Here is a 25,021-nt window from a genome sequence, read left to right on the forward strand (position 1 = left end):
ACTCCAAGAAAGGTAAACTACTGAGGAATTATTTTCTGCACTCTGCCTCTTGCTTCACACAGGTTGTCTTTTGAAGGAGATGTCAGTCCCTGCTGCAGAATAAAGAATGGCATACCTCCTCACAGGGCTGGTGGAGCCAGGACGCTGGGGGTGAGCTTGGAGGCAGCTGCCTGGAATTTGCAGGCTCCCTGCCCCTCCCCTCCAGGGGTTAGTGCTGCTCCACTATCTGATTTCATATGCTCTCTGTTCCTTCTCTGCAGGACTCAACAAATTGGTTGAGCCAGGACTGTGACTATACAACCTTTCCTGCAGGCTAAGGTGATGCTTTCTTTATGTGCACAGATTCGCGCTCAGTATTTTATGACTGAGCCAGCATATTGTTGAGAGGCTGATCGCTGAGATGGGTTCAGGTTGAGGTTTCTCTAGCTGACAGCTGTGCACTCTGGCCAATATCTCTGTAAGGAGAGGCTTCTCACCCGTAAATGTCAATAATCCTTACTTCAAAATTGTGAGAAACAAATGTCATGTAGATTATGAAGTATTGAGCAAGATTGTCAGGTACTTAATACGTCTTCATTTTTAAAGGCTTACATTTTGTATCTACAAAGAAAAATTAGATTGTAAAGCAGACTCTACTTAACATTTCTACTACAATTGGGTACTTAGATGTGGTGAATAACAGTGGCTTGGTATTCTTATTTTTATTTCTATTTAGTGATAAACACTAGTTACAGGTAGTGAATCCTTTCCAGTTTTTCCTTGTTTTTCTCTTTAGTCATAATAATGGATTTGGTTTCAGAACATTTTCATGAAGAAGTGTCTCATTCGTTTCTATCTCTCCCATAAGAAAAAATAATTTTCCTTTTAGGCTTAACTTTAACCATGTTTCGTATTTTTGGAAAATGAATGTTTTGCATCCAGACAGAAAAATTACTTATCTTTATAAGATATTTAATAATCTTTGCTATTTAAAACATTGCTTTAAAAAAAGGTAAATAGCTGTTTCTTATTTATAAAGACAGCTCTTATGAATTATGTCTGAAATGCAGTAAGCTTGGAAGTCGATATGCTATGAAGGTATGCTCCCTGGAGTTTTTACTTCTTTAATGTTTATTTCCCTTGTGTCGCTAATGACTTACCAAGTGTGTAAATGAGAAGACTGCTGATTGATTCTGGTTTCATCAATAATGATTCTTGAGTCTCTTAAAACAATTCTAGTAAGGTCGAATTACATTTGTCTGGCAATGCATTTTTCTGCTATAGAAGACCTGCAGATAAGAAAAGATAATTCAGCATCTTACACTCCTTCGAAGGAGTACTAATATTTTTAAAATAAATTTAAATTATTAAAATTGTAATTTAAATTATTTAAAATAAATCTTAAAGATTTACACTTTGTATCAATAAACTAAAGTTAAATTGTAAAACAGACTACTTGACAGCATTTGAGGAAGGAGGTGGTTTGCTTGTGTGATGTGTATTGACTCTCAACTTTATGATTCAACTTCATAAATTCCTTTTTTCACAGACATGTGATGTGAAAAATCTCCCAAACTAATTTATATAACATCTGACTCAAGCATATAATGTGGCCATTGTTGTTTTTCTAAACAAGTTATTTGGCTTTTAAATTTTATCTAGTTTAAAAAGGAAATTGACCAATATGCCTTACCTCCAGTTCAGCTCAAATGAGGCTCAACTATTTATTTGCTTTTTATATTCCCTCAACATGACACAAATCCACTCTTGGTTAAAAAGAAAAAAATTGGGGGATCCCTGGGTGGCTCAGCGGTTTGGCGCCTGCCTTTGGCCCAGGGCGTGATCCTGGAGTCCCGGAATCAAGTCCCACGTCGGGCTCCCTGTTTCTCCCTCTCCCTATGTCCTATGTCTCTGCCTCTGTGTGTGTGTGTGTGTGTGTGTCTCATGAATAAATAAATAAAATCTTAAAAAAAAAAAGTTGGCAGATTTCACTTACCATTGGGGTTAAAAATATAATTGACTTTTAAAGCAAATATAAAAGCTTTAATATAACATATTAGGATTTTTTTTGCTCAAATACATTTAGATAGAATTAGCAAAGGATGCAAAGAGGCAGTGGGCTACCCAGTAGGTGATGAACTTAGTGTGGCTGACCATTCTTTGCATGCTCTTCTTTAGCCAGACCCAGAGCTGCCATGGCATCCCTTTGCTGTCAGAAGGATTGAGCTTTCTGTAAGCTCACTGGATCAGAATCCCAGTACTTTGAAGAGTTAGTGTAATTAGGAAGATGAAAATGCAGAAATAGACTCTAAAATTATATTATTAGTATTGACAATACCTATCAATAAGAGTACACATTCACACTGGGAATCTCTTCATCAGCTCATTGAACAGGAAGCAGCTCTCCTGAAAGAGACCAAGAAGACTTAGGCCCCTGTAAAAACCTTAGTGGATTTTGAGCACACCAAAACTAGACTAATTCTCCAACAGGGTTTTTGTAAATGTGAAGCACTTCCTATGGGGCTTAATGTCACTTCTCGACAATCAATACTGCACATTGGAAATTCTCCACTAAATTTTATTTTTTTTATTTATTTTTTATTTATTTATGATAGTCACACAGAGAGAGACAGAGAGAGAGAGAGAGAGACAGAGTCACAGGCAGAGGGAGAAGCAGGCTCCATGCACCGGGAGCCCGACATGGGATTCGATCCCGGGTCTCTAGGATCGCGCCCTGGGCCAAAGGCAGGCGCCAAACCGCTGCGCCACCCAGGGATCCCTCTCCACTAAATTTTAAAATGGCTTCATAACTTGCCCTGGAAATAGGAAGCAAACTGGCAAGAGATACCCTGGTGATCATACTTCCCTGGCAGCCGTAAGAGGAAGGCTGAAGATTGAGGCAGACATCCATGTGCAAAAATCAATGGCTTGAACTGAGCCCCTGATCAAACAGAAACTGTTTGATCTTAAATATCCCTAAGATTTTTTACAATAAGAGGAAACATCCTTAGGAAAGAGGATCATGGGCTGTGCTAAGCCATTTTTCATTCAGCTCCAGCCAGGAGTCAAACTGACTTCAAGCATAGGCACAGTGATAGTTGAACAGGATTGCTTCTCCAAACAGACCTGAGGCCAAGAAGTGTCTGAGAAAAATAAACCCTTTTATTTATTTAAGGTTAAAGTACAATGTGGAAGCTATAGTATGGCATGGCTGTTATTTTTTTTTTTCTACCTAGTATGTTCCCTATGGTGATACCTAAGAAGACCCTAATACTAATGAATAATCAGTGAAGAAAGCTTTATCACCTTCAGTGTGCCTTCATAGTTATTGTCTCATTTGATGTAGAAACCTGAAAGTGAGGCTTAACACAATCAATGTCATGTACATGAACAATATCCTCCCTGATGGTGTTCCGTTGACTTTTGGTATCTAGAAGAGAAAAATAGGCTCAGAGACAACATTTAAGGATGTGCATTCGAGTGTTTCAGCTCGATGATGGGCAGTTCCTTTTTGCTCTTTCATCCCTGTTTATTAGTCTTTGCTCATCTTTTTGTATGCTCCTTTTTGGGCCAAAATACCACAATGGATACAGTTTTGCACATTTTTGGCAGAATCTCAATTTTCAGAATCAATGTAATGCTGTATAAGAGGACCCTTCCTTTTAGTAACTGTTCTGATCTTTTCATCAGTAGAACAACCCACAAGTGCTATTGCTGGTTTCAAAGTTGATCTAATAATCTACAAGAGGTGTGTGCTCAGGTGGCAAAGAAACAGATTTGGGAAAGTTTATATAATGCTAAGGTAAAGCCACAGATATCCTGCTTTTGCTGGACAGAGGAATGTGCAATTGCCTGGGGGGACATGTTACACATTCCAGTGAGCTAAGGGTTCCGCCTTGCTGAGCTGTGGCAGGTCCCATGGTCTGTGAGAGGATTTTATTTTGTGTGCTGTGCACATTCACTAGTTTGCATTAATATGCTTCCGAGATTCACTTGGATCTCTCCAGTTATAAGGAGAGATACCAAAAAGAAGGCTGTGGATCAGGGTAGGGACCAAGAACGATGAACAGATTTTGCTCTTGGAATGACTGCATTTGTTAAATCATAGCTTCAAGTTAGTATGCCCAGTAGATACCAAGGTATTCAGTAAATCTGTGTCCAGTGCCCTTGAAACAAAAATGCTGTACAAATCCCTGTCTTAATCTGCCCTAATCCAGATGAGCTAATTTGGTAGTTTGGCCCCTGCATTAACTAAAATGAGTGTCACACATGGAGTTCACTGTCCTATCTACATAATCGTAGATGGTAGCAAAAAGGATTTTGCTCCGGGTCTCAAGAATCTTATCAATATTCATTTTAGTGATACGTTTGTTCTCTGGTATGAACATCAGCAGTTAAAATATAATTAGAACTAAGCAAAAAAAAAAAAGTGGGGGGAGATCTTAATGAGACTATCTTGGTTTCTCTTGGAAGCTTTTGGTAAGGATTTCCATAAAGTTGTCATTGGTATTTTGCTGGAGTATCTTACAATGGCAGTCTGTATTATGGAGAGCAGTTGGGATTTTTCCATATTATGCAGACAGGCCAATAGCCCTATACATATGAGTCTTGTTTGTGAGGAGAACACTGCTAGGTTCTTTTATTGCTTAAGTAAAAATAACAAATAATTATCCTTCTGTAAAAGAAAATACTGATAATTATAATTTGCCAGGCATGTTGTATAAGGGGACAGGAAAGACAAAGTGTTGGTGTCGGCAAATCCCAAAACAATACCCTGCAGACGGAAATAAACTCCCACATCTAACGGCCTTCCCAAAGAAATCCTAAAAACTTCAGGAGCTGAACAAGGCTATATAGTTATGATATGTTAGGCATAATCAGAGAGATGGAGATTTTAAACTTAGTCCAGGATTTCCCACTTTATTTTAGTTAGTATAGCGGAAATATACTGAGAGAAAGGTTGAGAGAGAGAATGCAGAAATGAATAAATAAGCTCTGAAAGGAAAATATTTAGATAGAAGTCACTGGACTGTTGTAAGAAACGATTTTAAAAACTCAAGATTCTTCTGGCTCTATTCATTAGTAGTCTCCATGAGACTCAAGTCAATATCCTAGGAAGTTCTGTATGACTTTTAGATAGTACTTATGGAAATACATTTATTCAAAATGGGCTCTTTTGCATTTGACATGTACAAGATAGCTTCATTATGTGACAATAATTGGTTTAGGAAAAGGACATTTAACATGAATCTTCCTAAACACAGATCAAATTTCATTAAAAACAGTAAGAAGAAAGTGTGAGGCATTCATTAGTTTGAAAAAATACAGTTAGACATTATGAAATAAGTTTATTAGAACTCTGAGAGAGATGTTTACATTATAATTTCACCTATATGCTGATTCTAAGAAAAGGCTAGTGTTACCCAAAGGGATAGATGGATATTCTAGTGTATGCTCATTTTAAAAATGATCAGTTTGTTAGTGATCTATATTTACGTTATGAGGAGAGGACCTAGTAGAAAAGAAATTTTCCAAATTTATAAAATGGTCTCCCTCACTTAAAAATCATACATCAAGGCTTTTCTTTAAGAAATCTTCCATTTACTCGACATCAAGGACCATTAATAGTCTTTTTGATTTCTGGCTCTTTCAGAAAATTACCTGAAGACTGTTTCTAAATAAAAGTCCATGGGTAAAAATGCCCACCCAGAGTGGGTGGGTATGACTACACATGTTTTGTTTTCAGGCACGGTAAAGAAAGGGACAGGTTGTTCCTCTTGATACTAATATGTGAAAAAAGAAATAAAGAAATTGGTGATAAAGTTCTAGCAGATTTACTTTGTGGAACCAATTTAATCAGAAGCCAGTTAATTAGCACCTCTCTCTATTAAGTTGGGCATATAGAGAAACTTTGGAAAAATCTATACAAATCCCTCCCTTTGTTTTGATGATACCATTTTGAGTGTAATAAATAATTGTGACATTTAATAGTTGAAATCATGTATGTAAGTCACATGCTTTTGCATCTATCTATGAGGCTGGCTTTATTTTTAGGAGCTAAGTAACTGCATAATTAAATTGTCATTTAAAGAAACAACAACAATAGCAGAATGTCAAATGCTAACTCTAGTGACACAGATCTCATATTTATATTTTAAGAGGACTCCCCAGTAAACTTATAGTATTAATGATACTAAATAAATCATTTGCTATTGTGTTCCTATGAAACTCCAGCAGAAATATATATTAACTTCAAATGTATTTTTAAGTGGTTTTATTTTTAATGATTAAAAACACCTAATAGCATCTGCCTGTTAGTGTAATAAAATAATGGCAAACTCATTCAGTCACCAAAACTTCCTATATTGTACTGGACATAGTCAATGTACATTTCCAAGTCAGAAGGTATTCTACTTTCAAAAAGAGATGAGAACTATATAAACATGGGATATAATTTATCACTTAAAACATTTTCAAAAGTTGAGGAATGTTCTGAGTGTTTAATTTTTTCCCTTCTACTAAATTAAGAGCTATATACTTAAATACAGGGAGAAACAACTATTCCCTTGACGAAGATGAATTAGTGAAGAGAGCATATAAAACTTGATCCCAGGGTCAGTCCATACAAAACACATTTTGAAATATAATACAGTCTTCCCGTACCCCCTTCAGGGGTCTTCAGTGTAATAATGCTGTTGGCTGCTTTACCCCTGTGAGAGTGCTCCATCGCTCGACCCTGACCAGTCTGGTTCCTTTTACTCCAGAATCCTCATCGTGAAAGTCCCAAGCTAAAAGCTTATTGCTTAAACCTGCTCATACTGCTAGGTCCCATCTTCCTATTCCCCTTGCTATCCATACTCCTCTAACATGTCCATGCCACTTACTGCCTCATTTCTTATCTGTCCTATTGTCTTCTGAGCATTTTGCTAGATTTTTTTCTTTCACCCTTCTATTTACTGAAAACATTTTTGAGAGATCTCCTGTGCTAACCTTATTTAAAAATTCAAATGGTTGCCTCCCAACCCTTAGACTGAATGAATGACCTCTCTGATACAGCAATGATGCTGTGAAAAAGAAAATGGACAACCTGATTTCCACCTAGACTTGCCTCCCACCACTGACTGTGAGCCCTCAGACAAGTTATAAACTAAGAGAAGACTATCAAAAATTAAATACTGTGCACCTGCACAAAAGATATTATTTATAGGCCACCTGTCTCTCCTTGAAATCTTTCTCATTAGAGTCTGCAATACTGACTTGTTTCTTCATTATTATCTTCTCTAATGTTTCTTCATCCTGCCACCCTACTGTTGGTTATCCCAAGACAGTTGGTCTATCCCAAGACACTTGTTCTACATACATTTGATCAGCTTGTCCATTTTAATTCAAGATTAATCTTCCTAAAACTCAATTGATTTATAAAATCTAAACTACCAAAAATCTCCAAGAAATCCCTGTTACTGGAGAATAAATATACGTTCCCCCAACTAAGATTCCAAGCTCTCCATCATATGGCCCCAACATACATTTCCAATTCCCCCCAAATCCCTCTTTACCAACCACTTGTAATTATCATTGCCCACATCTTCTCCTGCTTCTATTCTTTTGCTTCTGCTATTGTCTGTTTCTTCTTCTTTCCTTCATCCTTGCTTGCCCAAATCCTATGTAACTATAAAGTTCTTCTGAAATATCATGCTGCCCTGAATAACTAAAATTCAACATAATCTTTCCTTTGACTCCGTATAGTGCCTGATTTGTACTTTTCATCCAGACTCTTACCCTTTGCTTTGTATTATAGTTAATTATCATCCCAGATAGGATTATATAAGCTCCTTGAAATCAGGGAGGGTGTTTCATGCAGCTCTTTTAACAGAGTCTATGTAGACAAGGTATAATTTAGTGTTTAATGTATAGTAACCAATGAAGAAATACTCAGAATGAATATTCAGAATACTTTGCTTCACTATAGGAAGATTTCCTACTGCTTGGGCTTAAATCTCTTGGAAAACTTAAACTTCTAAAAAAAAAAGTTAATGCTTACTGAATTATTTTAATTTTAATATTAAAACCATGAATTAGCATAGCCACTGGGTCATTGATAATGTACAGCTGTACTGATATATACTTCATATACAAAAATTCAGCCTTCAAATTGCACAATTCAGTGACTTTTAGTATATTCAGTTATGCAAACATCTCCACTACCTAACTTTAGTACATTTTCAAAGACACTTCATGCCTATTAGCAGTCACTCTCCATTTCTACCTCATTTACACTCTAGGCAACTGTTAATGTAGTTTTTGTCTCTGATTTGCCCTTTTGTCTGGACATTTCATGTAAATGAAGTAATACAACTTGCGGTCTTTTGAGAAAGGCTTTTTTATATAATGTATATATATACAATTTATATTTTATGTATATATTATATATAACTGTATATTATGTATATAATATTTATAACATTTTAAGGGTTCATTTTGTAGCAAGAATCAGCACTTTGTTGTTATTTATGACCAAGTAATATTCTACTAATGAATATGCTACATTTTTTAATCCATTCATCAGTTCATGGACATTTGGGTGGTTGAGTCACTGATTTTTAAAATTGAAAATGAACTCCGTGATTATTTACTTAAATGCCCTCCTTTTGTACATGTGAAACTGAAGCCAAAAGAGGTACTCCTAGGCTTTTAGCTAGACAGCTATTGGGTTTCTGATTATTTTGGATACTAGGTCAATACCAATATGATATAAGCATTTTTTAAATTCATTCTTCCATACAGTTAACAAATAGCTATAGAACACCATGTCCTTATTGTCTGGTAGCAAAAACAGTTATGGTATTTGTCCTTATGAAACTTAGAGTTTAGTGGGGAATAGCCTTAAAACAAATAATCATATAAGTAAGTGCAACATTGGAACTATAGTAAGTGCTATGAAGGAGAGATTCATGAACTGACTTTGTCAGGGAGGATAATTTTGCTATGCTCTATGATTAGGTAATAATTCAGTAGGCAAAGAGGGTGGAAAAGAGCATTTCAGGGGGAGCAAAAGCACATGAAAAGGCCCTGTAATGACAGGAGCTTGGTATAGAAGGAGGAATGCCAGGAGGCTAGGATAACAGAAGAGGAAGGTAAGGGGGCATATAGTATAGAATGAGGCTGGAGAGAGAAATAAGTCCTGGTGAGGAGGCAAAGTATTCCAGGACAAAGTAATAATTTTAATCATTTTCCTAAGAGCATTGGACCATTGAAGTATTTTCATTCCAAAACAATGTAAGCAAAAAGAAAATGTACATTACCTTCCATCCTTCTCCCAGGGCTGAAATGCATTTAAAAGGGTAAAACTTGCTGGATAATACATATCTGTTTTACCAAAGCTTGTGGTAGAATTTGTGGCATTTAAAGTTTGTTTTTACTGAATTCCTTGTTATCCACAGTAGAAACTTGTGTTATTTTAACAGAATAAACAGCCTCCTTATTAGAATTCTCCAATTCAGTTTTGTAAAGAGCTATTCTTTCCAAACCTCCTACAGAATAAGCAATCAAAGCTACTTGAGAATAAATAGATATAGAAAGGTCACATTTTTTTTCCATTGCACAATAACCATGTTTTAGACCTGTAAGATCTAAGGAGTACAGAAATAGTCTCTAAACTGCAAATGGTTAATATCTCATTCTTTAGTCCAACTGCTTTTAAACTGAGGTCCGTTGGCTCCCAGGCAGTATATGAATGGGATACAGGAAGCTTTTGTATAAATAAAGGTCATGCCTACATGGGCGTAGATCCAAAGCTTTCATTAAATTTTGTATAAAGTCTATCACACACAAAAAGCTAAAAAACAGATTTTTTTAAGAGAAACAACCCACAAATTATTAGGAAAAATATTTGTGATTATTTTATATCATTAATTGAACTTTAAGCCTATACAATTAAAAACAACAAAAACTAATAACATTTAAACCAATAGCTGTTACTAAGCTAATATCTTGAGAACAACATCCACTTTAAAAAAAAAATTCAGGCAGCCCGGGTGGCTCAGCGGTTTAGCGCTGCCTTCAGCCCAGGGTGTCATCCTGGAGACCCGAGATTGAGTCCCACGTCAGGCTCCCTGCAGGGAGCCTGCTTCTCCCTCTGCCTGTATCTCTGCCTCTCTCTCTCTCTGTGTCTCTCATAAATAAAATATTTTTAAAAAATTCACTGTGACTGCAGTCAAAAAAATCATGATTGTGCTAATAATTATATATAGTTATATATTATATAGCAGTTATTTCTCAAATTGAGATCCCTAGATCACCCTCTTAGAGATCATATTGAGTACTTCTGGGGATACAGATCCCTGTACCCACTCCAGATCCCTGGGATCAGAATCCTTGGAATGAAACCCAGGACTCTGAATTTGTAAGGAGGATTCCTGGTGAATGTGATGTCTGACCATCTTGAAAGTGGTATAAAACATGATAAATAGCAACACTCTCTGTTGTTTTGACAAACCAGTCCTACCCAATTCATTGAATCATATCATAATACAAATACCATGTATCAGTGAATATACATCAGACCCTGGACAAGAAGCTTTCCTTAACCTATCCCTAGTCTTTAAAATCATTCTGGGGAAAGTAAATATTATTATTTACAATTTGTAGATGAAGAAATTATGGCTGATGAAATTAAGTAACTTGATACTTAGAGGTCTGGCTGGCTCTAAAGCCTTTTTTTCCACTCTGTAAGCAGCCTCTTGCAGTAACCATTATACCAGTGACCCAGTGCAAGAAGTATCCAGAAAAACAGAAAGTGAATGGAGTCATGTGTGAGTTTAACAGCCCAGTCATTATCCACTGAAATCCACAGTCATCAACGAAATTACAGATTTATAATGAACAAAGTATAGCACATGAGCCTCTCTTGCTAAGCACAACTGTCTGACACATTTCTAAAAGGAGCTTCCAGATGTAACACTTTACAGGCAAGAATAGTGTGAATATGAGAAAATTGCTTCCAGTTGTTACAATTTAATAAGCAGAAAATATAAAGAAAAGCCAAATATTCTATCATGTAAAGTGACCCTAAAATCTACTAGTATGTGTCCCTACCAAAGAAGAAAGGGAAAAAAAATTCTGTGTAACTGGGTAAAGGAGCTGGAAGATAGTCTGTTAGACTTCCTTAAAATATGAGCTTTTTTTTTTTTAATGTTTTGTTTGTTTGTTTATTTATTTATTTATTTGAGAGGGAGACCAAGAATGAGCAGCTGGGAGGGGCAGAAGGAGAGGGAGCAGCAGACTCCCCACCCACTGAGCAGGGGCCCAGATGCCTGACTCCATCCCAGGACCCTGATATCATGACCTGAGCCAAAGGCAAATGCTTATCTGACTGAGCCACCCAGGTGCTCCTAAAATATGAGCTTTTATAAGATTTTTGCCTGTGAGAGATGGCTCTGTGATATGTGTGTGTGCTTTATCAATTATGCTTCATCTCATTCAGCACCTTCGTTAGGCACTAACAGTGAAATTATTCAATTAAAAAAACTGAGAGTCATGTCTATTTTATAGGCATTTTCTCTTTGCCCAAATCATAAATATAATCAATTCTTGCAATTTCAAGAATGACAAAAAACAAATTAGTTATCGTTTAAAAATATGCTTGCATTTCAGAGATGACGTCCTCAGATTAAGAAATTTAATTTAGTAAGAGACCTTATTACAATAACAATGATTTCTTTTAAAATATCTTCAAAGATCGTTTCTTTTTGAGGAAAAGGATTTTAATTGTTGAATTGTTTAAGAGAAATGGCTGTTGGCCTGTATAATACTCCTAACCAAGTCTCTGGGAAACTGGAAGCCAGACATTGCCCCTGGATCTGTTGTGACAGACTCAGGTCACCTGTCACATATCATGCCAAAAAGGCTGTTCCTTGTGGTCGTTGTTGGACACTGTGTGATTCGACGGGCAACTATAGGAAATAGTTTGTTAGATGATTGAGAGAACTATGAAATGACCTTTCTGTTTACACTGAAACTTCAGAGACTCTTACGGGTGGTACCACACACTAATAGGACACCCACGGTCTTGGTGAGAAACGAATAGTAGATGTCTTCAGTGATAGTGTATGTGATGTAGGAAAGACGTGAGGGTTTGAAGCCCATGGCCAAGAAAGAGTTCTTGAGATGTCTTTGGTGCTAACAGGTGGTTTTATTAAAGCACAGGGAAGGACCCCTGGGCAGAAAGAGCTACATCAGGATCCTGAGGAGTGGTCCATTATATACTCTCAAGTTGGGGATGGGGCAGCAGGGAGAGCATAAGTCTCTAAGGAACTTTGGAAGCAAGGTTTCCAGGACCTTGTGGAGGCTAGCTATTGTTGGGAAAAGGTCATTTATTTCTGTCTAATAAACCCTTCAGATGTCCATCGGTGGGTCATGTGCTTGCGGGATGATTGCCAACGTGTATCTTGGGAGACGGGAGAGATAAAGGAAATTTCTAAAGGAATTTGTATGTATTAAAATAGACTTACAGGATCCTGAGGGATCAGGCTATGATTGCCTTTTGCCCTTAGCAAAGTATTTAACATCCAGGCAGCTGAGTTCCTAGAGGAAATGTCACTCTGCCTGTTTCAAGGGCTTGTCAATGGGCTGTAGGTAGTAAGGGAACTTAATAATTTTTTCTGGGCAGCCCAAGTGGCTCAGCGGTTTAGCACTGCCTTCAGCCCAGGGCGTGATCCTGGAGACCCGAGATCAAGTCCCACATCAAGCTCCCTGCATGGAGCCTGCTTCTCCCTCTGCCTGTGTCTCTGCCTCGCTCTCTCTCTGTGTGTCTCCTAAATAAATAAATAAAATCTCGAAAAATAAATAAATCAATATTTTTTTCTTCTGCTTTTGTTTCTCACATCACATGGACCCCTTTAATGCACAAAAACTTCATCTTAGGACAAATTTCAGGGGGAATCTTATTTAAGGACAGAGAAACTTAAGATGTACTTCTGAGACATTAAGGTCTTTATCTTTTGGTCAAGCAGTGGTATTAGATGTGTTTTCTTCCAAACAATTTAAGGGAAATCTGAGTTCCAGATTTTAGTGTTATTTTAAAGTTATATCAGGATCTAATGTGTCCTCACCCTTTCATGTATATGCTCTACTGTAATGGCTTTCAGTGAATTTCTGGAAGCAATTGATAAGATTACCTGCTATTAAACTAGGGTCTAATTCCCCCTGTGGTCACCAGAGCTCCAAAGAACCAGTGAGAGTAGCTGAGGAGGTTGAAGCCGACTTTCTGTGCAGAGAGAAAACAGACCCAATCCACACTAACTAGACAGAGACACCCAGAGCATGAGGCAGAGAGGAAGTCACAAATGGCTTCCAGCCTCTTTTTAAACTGTTTCCCCCCCTCTTCTGTAGCTGCATGAGTTTTCTTTAAGTTGAATGACTTTCAGGTTGGCATGACATTAAAAAATAGGAGGGATGTGGGATGGAGAAAGTGAAATTACAAATAAATTAAACAAAACAAAACCACTCTGCCATAGGATCCCTAGTCTTTGGAGAAACTACTTCTGAAATCCTTCTTGTGGAAGCCCCTGTGAAAGGTAAAGTAAGGCAGGTTTCCAGATGTGGGGTTTGGTGGGGGGGGGGGCACACTCACAGAGCTGGTGGCTGACCTTCACAGGGAAGATCTTACAGAGATGGGAGCAGTCAGTGGGAGTAGGGCAGGGTCCTGTATGTGCAGTGAGATGACTCTAAGAGTTTTCTGCCACCATTGTTGGAACCACAATTTTAAAAGATAGTACATTTTTAAACTCGCAATAATTTTGTTTAAAGACTATTGACGGGGATCCCTGGGTGGCGCAGCGGTTTGGCGCCTGCCTTTGGCCCAGGGCGTGATCCTGGAGACCCGGGATCGAGTCCCACGTCGGGCTCCCGGTGCATGGAGCCTGCTTCTCCCTCTGCCTATGTCTCTGCCTCTCTCTCTCTCTCTCTGACTATCATAAATTAAAAAAAAAAATAAAGACTATTGACTCTTCTGTGGCTAGAGCCAGTAGCTCTAAAAACCATCCTCAGAGTGAGAGAGTGAAATGCTATCTCTGAAGCAAACTTGTGTGCCTGCAAATACCAAAAGTGGCTGATGTCTTCCCGGGAGAGCCCAGGAGAACCCTTACAAGGGAGGCAGCCACCCTCACATTTCCTTTGGAACAACAGTAATTAAAGCAGCTGGAATATTTGCAACCTCATTGGTTCACTTGCTGGGTTTTTTTTTTAAAAAGCTTAGACTTTAATCTTATTTTCTTATGTTTTTATATAAATCAGACCCATGTGGCTTGATTGTAAATGTTAAGTGGCCACTGGGAGCTTTCAGGAGCCCGCAGCTCTCGGGGTTCTCTGGAATCTGGCTATACACCCACAATCTCTGTCTCCCTGTGCCCCTCCTGTGCTGATTTCTGTATGCCTCCTCCCTCCATTCCAGCTGCCCTTCATCTCAGTGGTGTCTATTTACTTAAATCTGAGCCAATTAAATAAAGCATAATAATAGAACACCCTTTTGAAAAGAGCACAAAGGACAGGAATTGCATGGCCACTGACAGAATAATAGAGGAGGGGGAAACACATTTTCAAGAGCTCCCCAGCAGACGATCTGCCTCAGCTCTATTTATAGTGAGGCAAACTCTTTTGTTACCAGCATCTCTGTGCAAAGCCCTCCCCTTTTGTTGGGTGAAATCCTAATGATATATCCTTGTGTGTTTTGATATTTCTAAGATTACTGATGGGAGAATTATTGTATGGTGAATGTATGAATATTGGTACTGAATTTCCAGAACACCTGGGAGTGCTAATATGGTGGATTCAGGTATATTTTAGGGGAGCTTTTATTTTGATGTATTTTTTTCGCCCAGTAATATTCTTACTCAATTAAGAAATCTTCACTTTTTAAAGTGGGTCGTTATTGGAAATTTCTTTAGTAATAATATGTTGGCCCCCACTGTTAAGAAAATAGGGAGGAAAGAAGTTATTTCAAATTAGCATTATAGAACCGGGAGGGATGGGTGCCAACTTAGTACCCACTATGCTAATTAAGTTATCACACATCGCCTCTCAAAGGACATACAGCAAAAGATGAAGGACCGGAATCAGCGGGAGATCACCCTTAATTGTCAATGCTTCCCCAAGACTTCAGTGAGTTGGTGAAATCCCTTTGTTTCTAGAGCTTTTCAGACTTTGGGCTAAAAGTAGATTTACCAGAATTTCATCTTTCCTGGCAGATAACTACAGCACAGAGTGTATTTTCCTCTTGCTGGTGGAGCCCTCTTTCCTAAATGCATGCCTTTTCAAATTCTCCAGCACTCAGGATGTTGCCCTCAGAGAGTGCAGAAGCGCAGGCAAAGAACATCATCACTCAGCTGAATTCTGACTTTTTTAGACCACAGCTGGAATTTGCATGCTCACGATGGTCTCAGAAATAGCCCGGTGCTCTGTCATCCTGGGTTCAACCAAATGCCGCCTCTGCTTCCCCAGTGAAATCTCTCTGTGCCCCTGCAGGTTGGCAGATGGCTCCCAGCAGGTGACCTTGGGGCTATTAGTAAATGAGATGCTTTCTTTCCTTGGCACAATCCTTCTCAAAGACACTCTCTGTCCTAAGAACTTACAAAAGGCATTGGGCTGCTAAGCAAAGCTAGAGAGAAGAGTTGAAGCTAGGCAACCACGTAGTGACATGAACTCCGGTCAAGTTAATACATTGTCTCTTCACAAGAAATACCATTTGAAGACTGATAATGAGACCTCACAATTTTCCACAATTTTCAAAGTACTTTCTGCAGGTGATTTTATTTTTAACTTTGCAACAACGCTATATGGGAAATCTCATTAATAATTTCCATTGTATTGATGATAAAACAAAGGATCCAAAAACTTAGAAAGTCTGCCCAGGCTTCCGCAGCTAATAGGAGATTGGTCAGTGTTCCAATACAGTATCCATATCCAAAGTTTATACAATTTTTTATTTTAAAAATTAACTTGGGGTGCCTGGATGGCTCATTGGTTGGGCATCTGCCTTCAGCTCAGGGCGTGATCTCGAGTCTGGGGATCAAGTCCTGCGTAGGGCTCCATGCAAGGAGCCTGCTTCTCCCTCTGCTTGTGTCTCTGCCTCTCTCCTTGTGTCTCTCATGAATAAATAAATAAAATCTTTAAAAAAATAAAAATAAAAACCTAACTTAATCAGATTCTAGTCAGAATGGTTAGGAAAATAAACTATTATCATTCTTATATTTATTCATTCATTTAACCTTTACTAATCACCCCCTTTCATATCAGGGAAACAGTAAGCCAGGTAGAAAAGGAGATTTTATTGCTTGGAACAAAGGAGTTCATATACACAAAATTAAAGGATCAACACGCTTTTCTATTTTTTTTTACAGTACATCCCTCAATTTTTCATCCATTTGTTGAATAGTTTTTGAACAAGTACTTGCTACTAGACAGGGAATGTGGTAGTAAATATAGAAGAAAATACCCCCTGATCTTCTAGAGCTTACAGATTCCTTGGAGTGGGATTTGATGAAGCAGACATTAAACAAATAAATGGCACACAGTGCTGCTGATGGTGTAGAGAAATAGACTGTGGTCGGAGTGTAAATTGCTAATATTCTTGAGACAATTTGATAATATGGTAGCCTTATTTGAAGTGCATTGTATATTCTTACATGGCTTAATATTTTTTGTTCTTCATTTGTATTCATTTTGAATATCAGAATACTGTGAAAAAAGAAATTCATATATTTGATAGAAACCAATGGCTTCTAGGATTTAAATAAAGCAGAAAAAAGAATGAGGGTATGAATTTGTTTTAATTCCAGTAAGTTTTGTTAACAACCCAAGGTAATTCATATGAATGCCAAATAGATGATAAAAACAAGACCCGTACACCTGGAAGTGGTTGGGGAGACTTCTAGAGAGACCGGTGCTCCATTTCAAGGAGAAGTTGACAAACCTAGAGGAGGGACAGGAAGGAAGGGGGATGAGCAGGGAGGGAAGGGGAAAATAAAGAGAAAGAAGAGGACTTTGTAGAAGGAGAGAAGAAAAATATGAAACTGGAATGAAAAGGGCGGTTAACAGTCTATAAAGGAACTGGAGACTGTGATGGTAGAAAATTGGGGATGAAGTTGAACCAGGCTGGGCCTAGAAATTTGTTTTTTATCACGTTGACGAAAGAGCTTTGGAGAAGAGAGTGAAATCACTAAGAAGCATCTTAGTGAGGCTAAGTTTTGTGGCAGCCTGCTATCTCCTCTGTGGCCCTCCCCAGTTCTTTTTCCTTATACCACATGAACCTGCAAATCTGCACTAACTTTTCTATCATTTTAAAAATGGTTAGTGTTTGCATGACAATTAGAAACAAATGAACAGATGGTTTTCTCTCAAGCAAAGAAGTGTTCTTCAGATGTGTTCTGGTTCTGAGCAGAAAACAGTGGTGTAGTATATAAATAAGTGAAAACACTGGTTCACAGGCCCCGTTGCCACCCAAGGTTCTCTATATTGCAGTGCCTCTTGTATTTTATTTATAAAATAAAATATTTATTTATATTCAGTCAGAGTCAGCATATGTTAACAATTTAGTAGAATAAGTTTCTCGCTGCTATCACTGAGCATTTCTTTTCAACCTTTTTCAACCAAGAAGGAATCAAAACTCGACCCTAAAGTAGCTACTGGAGATTTCATCATGCATCTTTCACTCTTGCGATGGAGATATTTACCACTCATCAGATCTCCATGCATTTATTTATTTTTTTAAAGTAATGTTTATGTCCAACATGGGGATCGAACTCACAACCCCAAGATTAAGAGTTGCATGCTCTACTGTCTGAGCCAGTCAGGGGCCCCACCAGAGCTCCATTTATCCTCCATGTTTCTCAACCATAGTGGTTAGTTTAGTCCGGTGAATGGTAAGAGGAGGTAATGTGTGTCACTTCTGTGTTAAAGCATTTAAGTGCTGGCATGCAATCCGCTCATGTCTTCCTCCCTGCTGCCATAATCTTGGAGGCCATGAGTTGAGCCACAAAAAGAATGTGCTCAGATCATGGGAGAGAGCTGGCCCGGAGCATTATCCTACTCACATCAGGATTTGTATGAGCAGGATATAAACCTTTATTGTGCAGAGTCCCTGAGACTTAAGCTTGACTTTTCTGACTAATCCATTCCTTTATCCTTCACCCATTTGTATCCTATTTTTATGGCCTCAAATCATGTTGAGGTGCTTTGGACAGGACTAGCTAATTTCTACTAAGCCGGCTTAACCCAGTCTGCCCAGTCCTCAGCAATAGCCTAGAGTATCAGGTTTGGGAATCAAAGGAGAAAATTTTACTGCCTACCTTACCTGGATTCTCTGGTTAACTGGAGAATATATGTTTTGATTAGGACTTTTTTGTTAACTGTCCTTAATTCATACATTTTGAAGTATGTTTCCTTTGCAAGAAACACAATGTTCTCCAAAAAGAAATTTGACAAAAGCCCCAAGAAAGGAAGATCTTTCTCTGATCTGTCCAAGTATCACTGACTTTGGTTCAACGTCAATATTGGCTACTTATAAATAAGGTGTGATAATGGTCTTTTAAATGTATTAGGGAATAGAAATGGTTTGGTAGACAGACTAAATGATTTTATTTTAGCAGCTGCTCTCCTGTTTAAAGACTGCCTGAATAATGGATCTTTTCCCAGCAGTATTGGCAATTCTGAATGTCCTCAATGGTTGAAATCTTGTTATCCTGCACAAGTGCACTGAATTACATAAACTGTTCAAAATCACACAGAGCAGATTGATCAAGGAGGTGGAAAACAATGTTACTATTGTTTATTTGAGAGCTGAGTAGGCTAATGATAGCCAGTGAGGTCAAGGTTAGTGCTATTCGGGATTCCAGCAACCTAAGCGCCTTGATGTTTCACTTATCTGATAAAGTCTATCAAAACATGAAAAATAACTAAGGGAAAGTTATGCTGGAATATGTTCCAAAGGTTAATGAATAGTATATCCTGGTCTAACAATCCAGGGAAGATATTTATCTTGACTTTGTTGTTTAATGAAACATGGGTTCTTACATCATTTGTGAAAACCACACCTTGGCAATAATTTCTTCCTGAGATTCTAAGTCTATATGAACTTATCATTCTAACTTCAGTGCTAGGAGTGTCACATAACTTGCATAGAAGTATGCCAACAGCCAGACATGTATTATATTTAGACCAAGTGCATAGTATGCACATCTATTTACCTAAATAATCAACTGATAAAAGCTAATTTTGTCCATTGCTGAACAAGTGTCTATCTGGGGTTCCTCATTAAATGATTTCCTCAATTTATTTTAGGATACCGGCTATACACACTATTCTCTGTTAAGGTAGGCGAGGGCAGCCCAGGTGGCTCAGTGGTTTAGCGCCACCTTCAGCCCAGGGCATGATCCTGGAGACCCGAGATCGAGTCCCATGTCAGGCTCCCTGCATGGAGCCTGCTTCTCCCTCTGCTTGTGTCTCTGTGCCTCTCTCTCTCTCTCCGCCCCCCCTCTGTCTCTCATGAATGGATAAATAAAATCTTTTTTTAAAAAATGTATAGGATAGCCCTTAAATATAGTTTTTAACTAAATTAACTTTGTCAGGTATTGCCAGCCGTGATTTCACACCCAACTCTCTAAGAGGTTCTGGAAGGTGGCATGAACAAACCTGACAGAAATAATGGACTAGAGAACAGAGACAGAACTGTAGTTGAGTACATTTCCATTTGGTCACAAGGCTGAATATACTGAATAAAATATGTGTATAGTAGGTCTTTCTAGTAAACTGAAAGTTGCCATTGGTGAAATACCACTTCTCGAGGAGTCCCTAAGTCTTTATGCTTGAAATTGTCTTTAGCCAGAGTTGAAGACCTAACATCAATTCTCAGGGTCTATAAAGAATTAGTATAGGAGTGTCTGAGTGGCTCCATCAGTTAAGCATCCCAATCTTGATTTCAGCTTACGTCATGACCTCAGGTTTATGGGATCAAGCCTTGTATTGGCCTGAAGCTCCTGGTGGAGTCTGCTTGTCCCTCTAGCACCTCCACTGCCCCTCCCCCACATCTCACACACCTGTGCTTGAGCTCACTCTCTTTCATAAATAAATAAGTAAATAAATAAAATCTTTTAAAAAAAGAGTTGGTATGTGGTTGAGAGGCTTGTCCACTTTCTAGCTATGTGATGCTAGAAAGGGCACTTAAAGTCTGTTGGCCTCAGCTTTCTCCTGTTTAAGTGGGGATAACTGTTACCTGTCTTAGAGGGTGATAGTGAGGAATAAGGGAATGAATCTGTGTGAAGTACTTGGAACACTGTCTGGTATGTAATAAATGCTGCATCACTGTTTGCTAATATTATCTTAGGAATATTGCAGCTGCTCTATATAAGGTATCAAACACTAAGACTGTGTCAAATAATATTCTTAACAAAAACTGTGTTAAAGTAATTTCATGTTTTTGATATGGTGTAAAAATGATCACTTCTAGCTGCAGTATGTTCATTTAAAATGACTATCCAATTTTATGTGCCTCATGGAATAGGCCATAAGTTGCTTTTAAAAGATAAATCCCAGATGGCATTTATCTCTTTCTCATAAAGTCTAGAAAAAAGCATAGCCATTTTAATTTTATAACAAACAAAAAAATGCAAAAGTCAGGATGATGGGTAAATGGGGCATTATTTTTATGACTAAAATTTTTATGACTGAGTAACCTCCATTTTCTCGTAATCATCTCATTCTTTGGCCAATAATTTCCCAATTCTGTTGGAATGAAATTAGCTTTTAAGTGTTCACGGCTGGAATTTCACTTTCATTGACATTTAACTATTGAGTTAATATTTGGAAAGACTATAAAAGACAGGATATTAGTTTCTTAATATTGCTTTTAGTATTGCTCAAATGATGAACGTATTCCTTGATAACAGGTGGGCGCAAATGTTTTTTTGTAAAGGGCCAAATAGTAAACGTTTGGGTCATATATAAATACATGAAAGGCCGTATAGCGTCTGTCACAGCTCTTCGACCGTGGCATTGAAGCATGGAAGCAGGCATGGACAACAAAGAAATGAGTGAACATGGCTGTGTGCCAATAATGCTGTATTTAGAAAAATAAGCAGCAGGCCCGATCTAATCCATGGACCACAGTTTGCTGACACTTGTTCTATGGAATTGTTTCTTGCTTTTAAAAATTTTGACTAGGGTAAAAAAATGCGTTCATACATGTGTAATGTGTACTTGCATGCTTAGGCACGTACAGGGACATGTCCTTCAAAATCATGAAGATGAAGTATAAAGCATCCATATTAAGGAATTAAAGAAAATAGGGCATTTAAAGAGACGAAGTATAATGTTTTATTCAGCATCCATTGATTAAATGCCCAAGGACTCTCTATCTGAACAAGGTGCAGAGCTGCTCTACCATTCTATTTTTGGTCTAAAATCAACCTACAATGTTTAATATGCTTTTAATCAAATTTAGCCTTAAAAATTCTTGAAGTAGTTTTAAGTTATTGTATATAGAACTCTGTATGATAATGTTATATATATTCCAAATTTGAGAACCACTGAGCCTAACTAAAGTGGAAAAAAAAAAGCTGTGTTCAGATGTGTGGGCAGTGCAAACTTTTTTTCCTAAAATAACTATCAAATATGTGAGGGATTGGAGAATTCTATTATGTTCCTTCCCGCCTGCAGAATCTTATTTTTTTTTAATGTTAAGCCTTTCTGACTTAAATATGTATTACCAGACTTGTTTGCTGTTGTATGTTCTATGTGAATGCTCACAGATTAAGTGAATTTGTTACATGTCAAGACACTTAGTACAGGACCTGGCCCAGGCAATGTTTGTTGCACTTGAATCAAACCCTGTCTGCTCATGTCCCTACACATGTTGTTCTTTAAAGGGTAATAAAGAAGAAATGAGCCAACTTATTGTCTTTCCCCATTTACGTTTCCTACTGAGTCTTGAAGAAAAGTAAATAGCTATCACAATTTGAGTCTTAGGTCCCTTTACGTGTAGAGTGACATCTTCTTTGAGGAGATGTGATAGAGTCCATCCACTCTATCAGTGTGAAATCACACAGGCCCTGGTGATAACGCATAGAGATGCATAGATTTAGATACCTGTTTTAAGAAAGCAAGATTTCAAAATGGGCCTCAGCTCTGCCCTTGCATGTGAGGACAAATCACTTATGTGTTGAAGATGATTACACCTGAATAGCTGAAGAGGTACAAAGCAAACCTAGTGCCTTCTAGTAAGTGGTTTATTTCTAGATACCACTTCAGTAAGAAGTATTCTGTATTGTTCTAGTGAAATCTCTAAGCAGGACGACTAATCCGGAATGACTTTTAGAATTCTGAATGTCAAAGTAAGTTTAGTACTGTATAGGGAAATTTTAATTAGTTGTTAAAAAATTCCTCTCCATCCTGTGCTGGAGGAAATCAGTCCAACTGGGCTAGAGGCCCAGTCCTTTAAAGATATAATTAACAATTTACCAGGATGAATATATTCTCTTGTGAGGGAATACAATTGCCTGCTATTTATTAGCTGAAAACAATTTAAACAATTTAAAATTTTATTTTTCTTTGGATATAATACTAATGAAGCTTCGCTAGAGTGAAGCCAAAAAGTGAGAAAAAGCATACAACTATTAACATTTTCATTTCTCTATCCCAAACACCTGAAAAAGCACTTAAATAGTTGTAAATGCTCAATATCTGACTACAAAGAACCATCATGAAATTCATCTTATAGCCTCATAGTTACCCAGTAGAAAAAGAGAAAGCCATGAGTTGAATTTGGTATTGATCTACATGATGTAATAGATTTATATAGATCACAGATTAAATGATTAATCTCCTAAATTCTTTTTTTTTTTACAGAAAGAAGCCAGAATATATTATTAACCCTTTGAGAATACAACATAACGAATTTTACCATTTTACTACTTCCTTGAGTAGGTAAGACCGTGTCTTTTCTACAAGAAGAGAGTTATCCACAGTTGTGAAAACTCTCTGTTGATCACATTTTTAAAAAATCTTTATAAAATAAATATCAATTTGTTTTAATGAAGGAGAATATATGTGAATTCCACAGCTAATAGATTTGGGAATATTAAATAGCACTTCATAATATTTTGAATGATTTAATAGGAAAAGAATGAAAAAGGTCTTTTCAAGAGAACTGAAAACTATGAAATGAGAACCAAACTAAGCCTGTTTCTCCTGCTATGGGTACAAAAACCAGTAGTATTTTCTAAACACTAATTCCGTGCCAGATGTGACTTGCATGACTTATTTTACATAACCAACCCCTGTATTCCTTACAAGAACTGTGTGAGTAGAGACAGGGATCATCCCCATTATACAGATTAAGGGTTTGAGGCAGAGAAAAAGGAGGCAAGCTGATGTAAGGAGTTCACCCAAGGTTGGCCTGAGAGCAGCAGTCACTGGAAGAACACCAGCCCCACCGATTATTATGAGAATAACTTCATGTTGTGGTAGAAATGCCTAGCCACCAGATTTTCCTATGTTTTGAATTGGTTCTATCCAAATTTCTGGAAGAAGAAAAAAAAATAATGCATTTACCAAAAGAGTTGTGGCAGGCAACATTTATTTTATGTTTGTACTTGTTACTTTACAATTGTTGCATGAGTAAATAAAAGAATATATATATATAATTTTATTTTATTTTACATCCTTCTTTAAACTCAAAATTCCTATGTTAAAACAGTAATATGACAGGAAGAATACAAATGAATGACTTTTTATTCTGTGAAATGAAGAATATATTTTAATTCTTTTTATTAGAAGAACTGAATATCCGATCTTAAAATGGCCACAGCAATATATGCTTTACTATTTTCATTATTTCTTCATCACTTTATTTTTAAGCTAGAAACTTTATAAAATTTTCAAATAAAAATATAGAAAGTATTATAATAAATATCTAAGCATCAGCCACATGGATTGAACAAGTACTAATATTAAACTTTGCTCAGATCTTTTCTGATGAATTAAATCATCACAGAGAGAACAAAAGCTCATCTTGTTCCTTTTCCTTTCTTTCTGAAAGGTGTCACAATCCTGAAGATGGTATAACCTTCCTATGGGTATACTAATACTTTAATGATGTGTGGGAAACAGTATGCCATATAGTTATTTACATTTTATTTATTTATTTTTTTTAGTTATTTACATTTTAAAATTTTACATAAATGGTACCATGCAGTAGACATTCTTTTGTCTTCACTCAACATTATATTTAGAGATTCAGCCATATTTATACATGAAGTTGTGGTTGACTCATTTAATCATGAAGTTGACTCATTGTAATGTTTCAATCATCTGGTGCTTAGTATTATTAATTACTTCTTCCAAATAACTTTTAACATTTTGAAGATTTAATGCTAAAATGATTTAACCATGGCTTTCCAGGCATTTTCATTTGTGAATAAAAAATCCAAAGTTCTTAATATGTGATACTGTGCCAATTCTGTTTATGTTTTAGTTTTTTCCTGTTAGAAAAGTATTTCTTTTATTAGCTATAAGGATCTTGCTAACTATGGGACTCATTTTTTTTAACTGCTTTTGCCATAATACGATAATTGGAATCTGCTTTATTTACCCATGGATGAAATACTCACTATTCCCAAATGCAATGTAAATATTGCCTTCGAAATTTGAAAGATACTTAAAAACACTCTCATTTGGCCCAGTTAATTGTTCATATTTCCATCAAAAATCATGAGGGAAACTTAAAAAAAGAAAAAGGATTTTCCCTAATTTTCTCTAACATAATAGTTAATTCTAGCATTTGTTTAAGGTAAAGGAAATGCCAATATACATTAGTAAGATTTTTAGACATAGAATCTTTCATAACTTCTTTTCTTAAGGGAGTAGATGACTACTCTGACTCTGTTAGGGAAGAAAGTCAAGATAAACTAACCTTTGCTAGGCATATTTGAGTAAACGCAAGACTATGTAAGCCTCCTAGGTCAGAATTGCAGTGCAAATTTGCAGACAGTAAAAT

General features: G+C 37.1%; 1 protein-coding gene across 8 annotated transcripts in view; it reads left to right on the forward strand.

The window, feature by feature from the left end:
* The window catches only part of MAP2 (microtubule associated protein 2), a 288,028-nt gene that overhangs the window by 161,021 nt on the left and 101,986 nt on the right, over positions 1–25,021 (forward strand). For all 8 annotated transcript variants that reach the window (XM_055345233.1, XM_055345236.1, XM_055345237.1 and 5 more), the window contains one exon: positions 22,873–22,950. The gene's annotated coding sequence lies outside the window, so the exon portion shown is untranslated. The remainder of the gene's footprint in view (positions 1–22,872; positions 22,951–25,021) is intronic.

The sequence above is a fragment of the Nyctereutes procyonoides genome, unplaced genomic scaffold, assembly GCF_905146905.1.
Source record: "Nyctereutes procyonoides isolate TBG_1078 unplaced genomic scaffold, NYPRO_anot_genome, whole genome shotgun sequence".
NCBI lineage: Eukaryota > Metazoa > Chordata > Mammalia > Carnivora > Canidae > Nyctereutes > Nyctereutes procyonoides.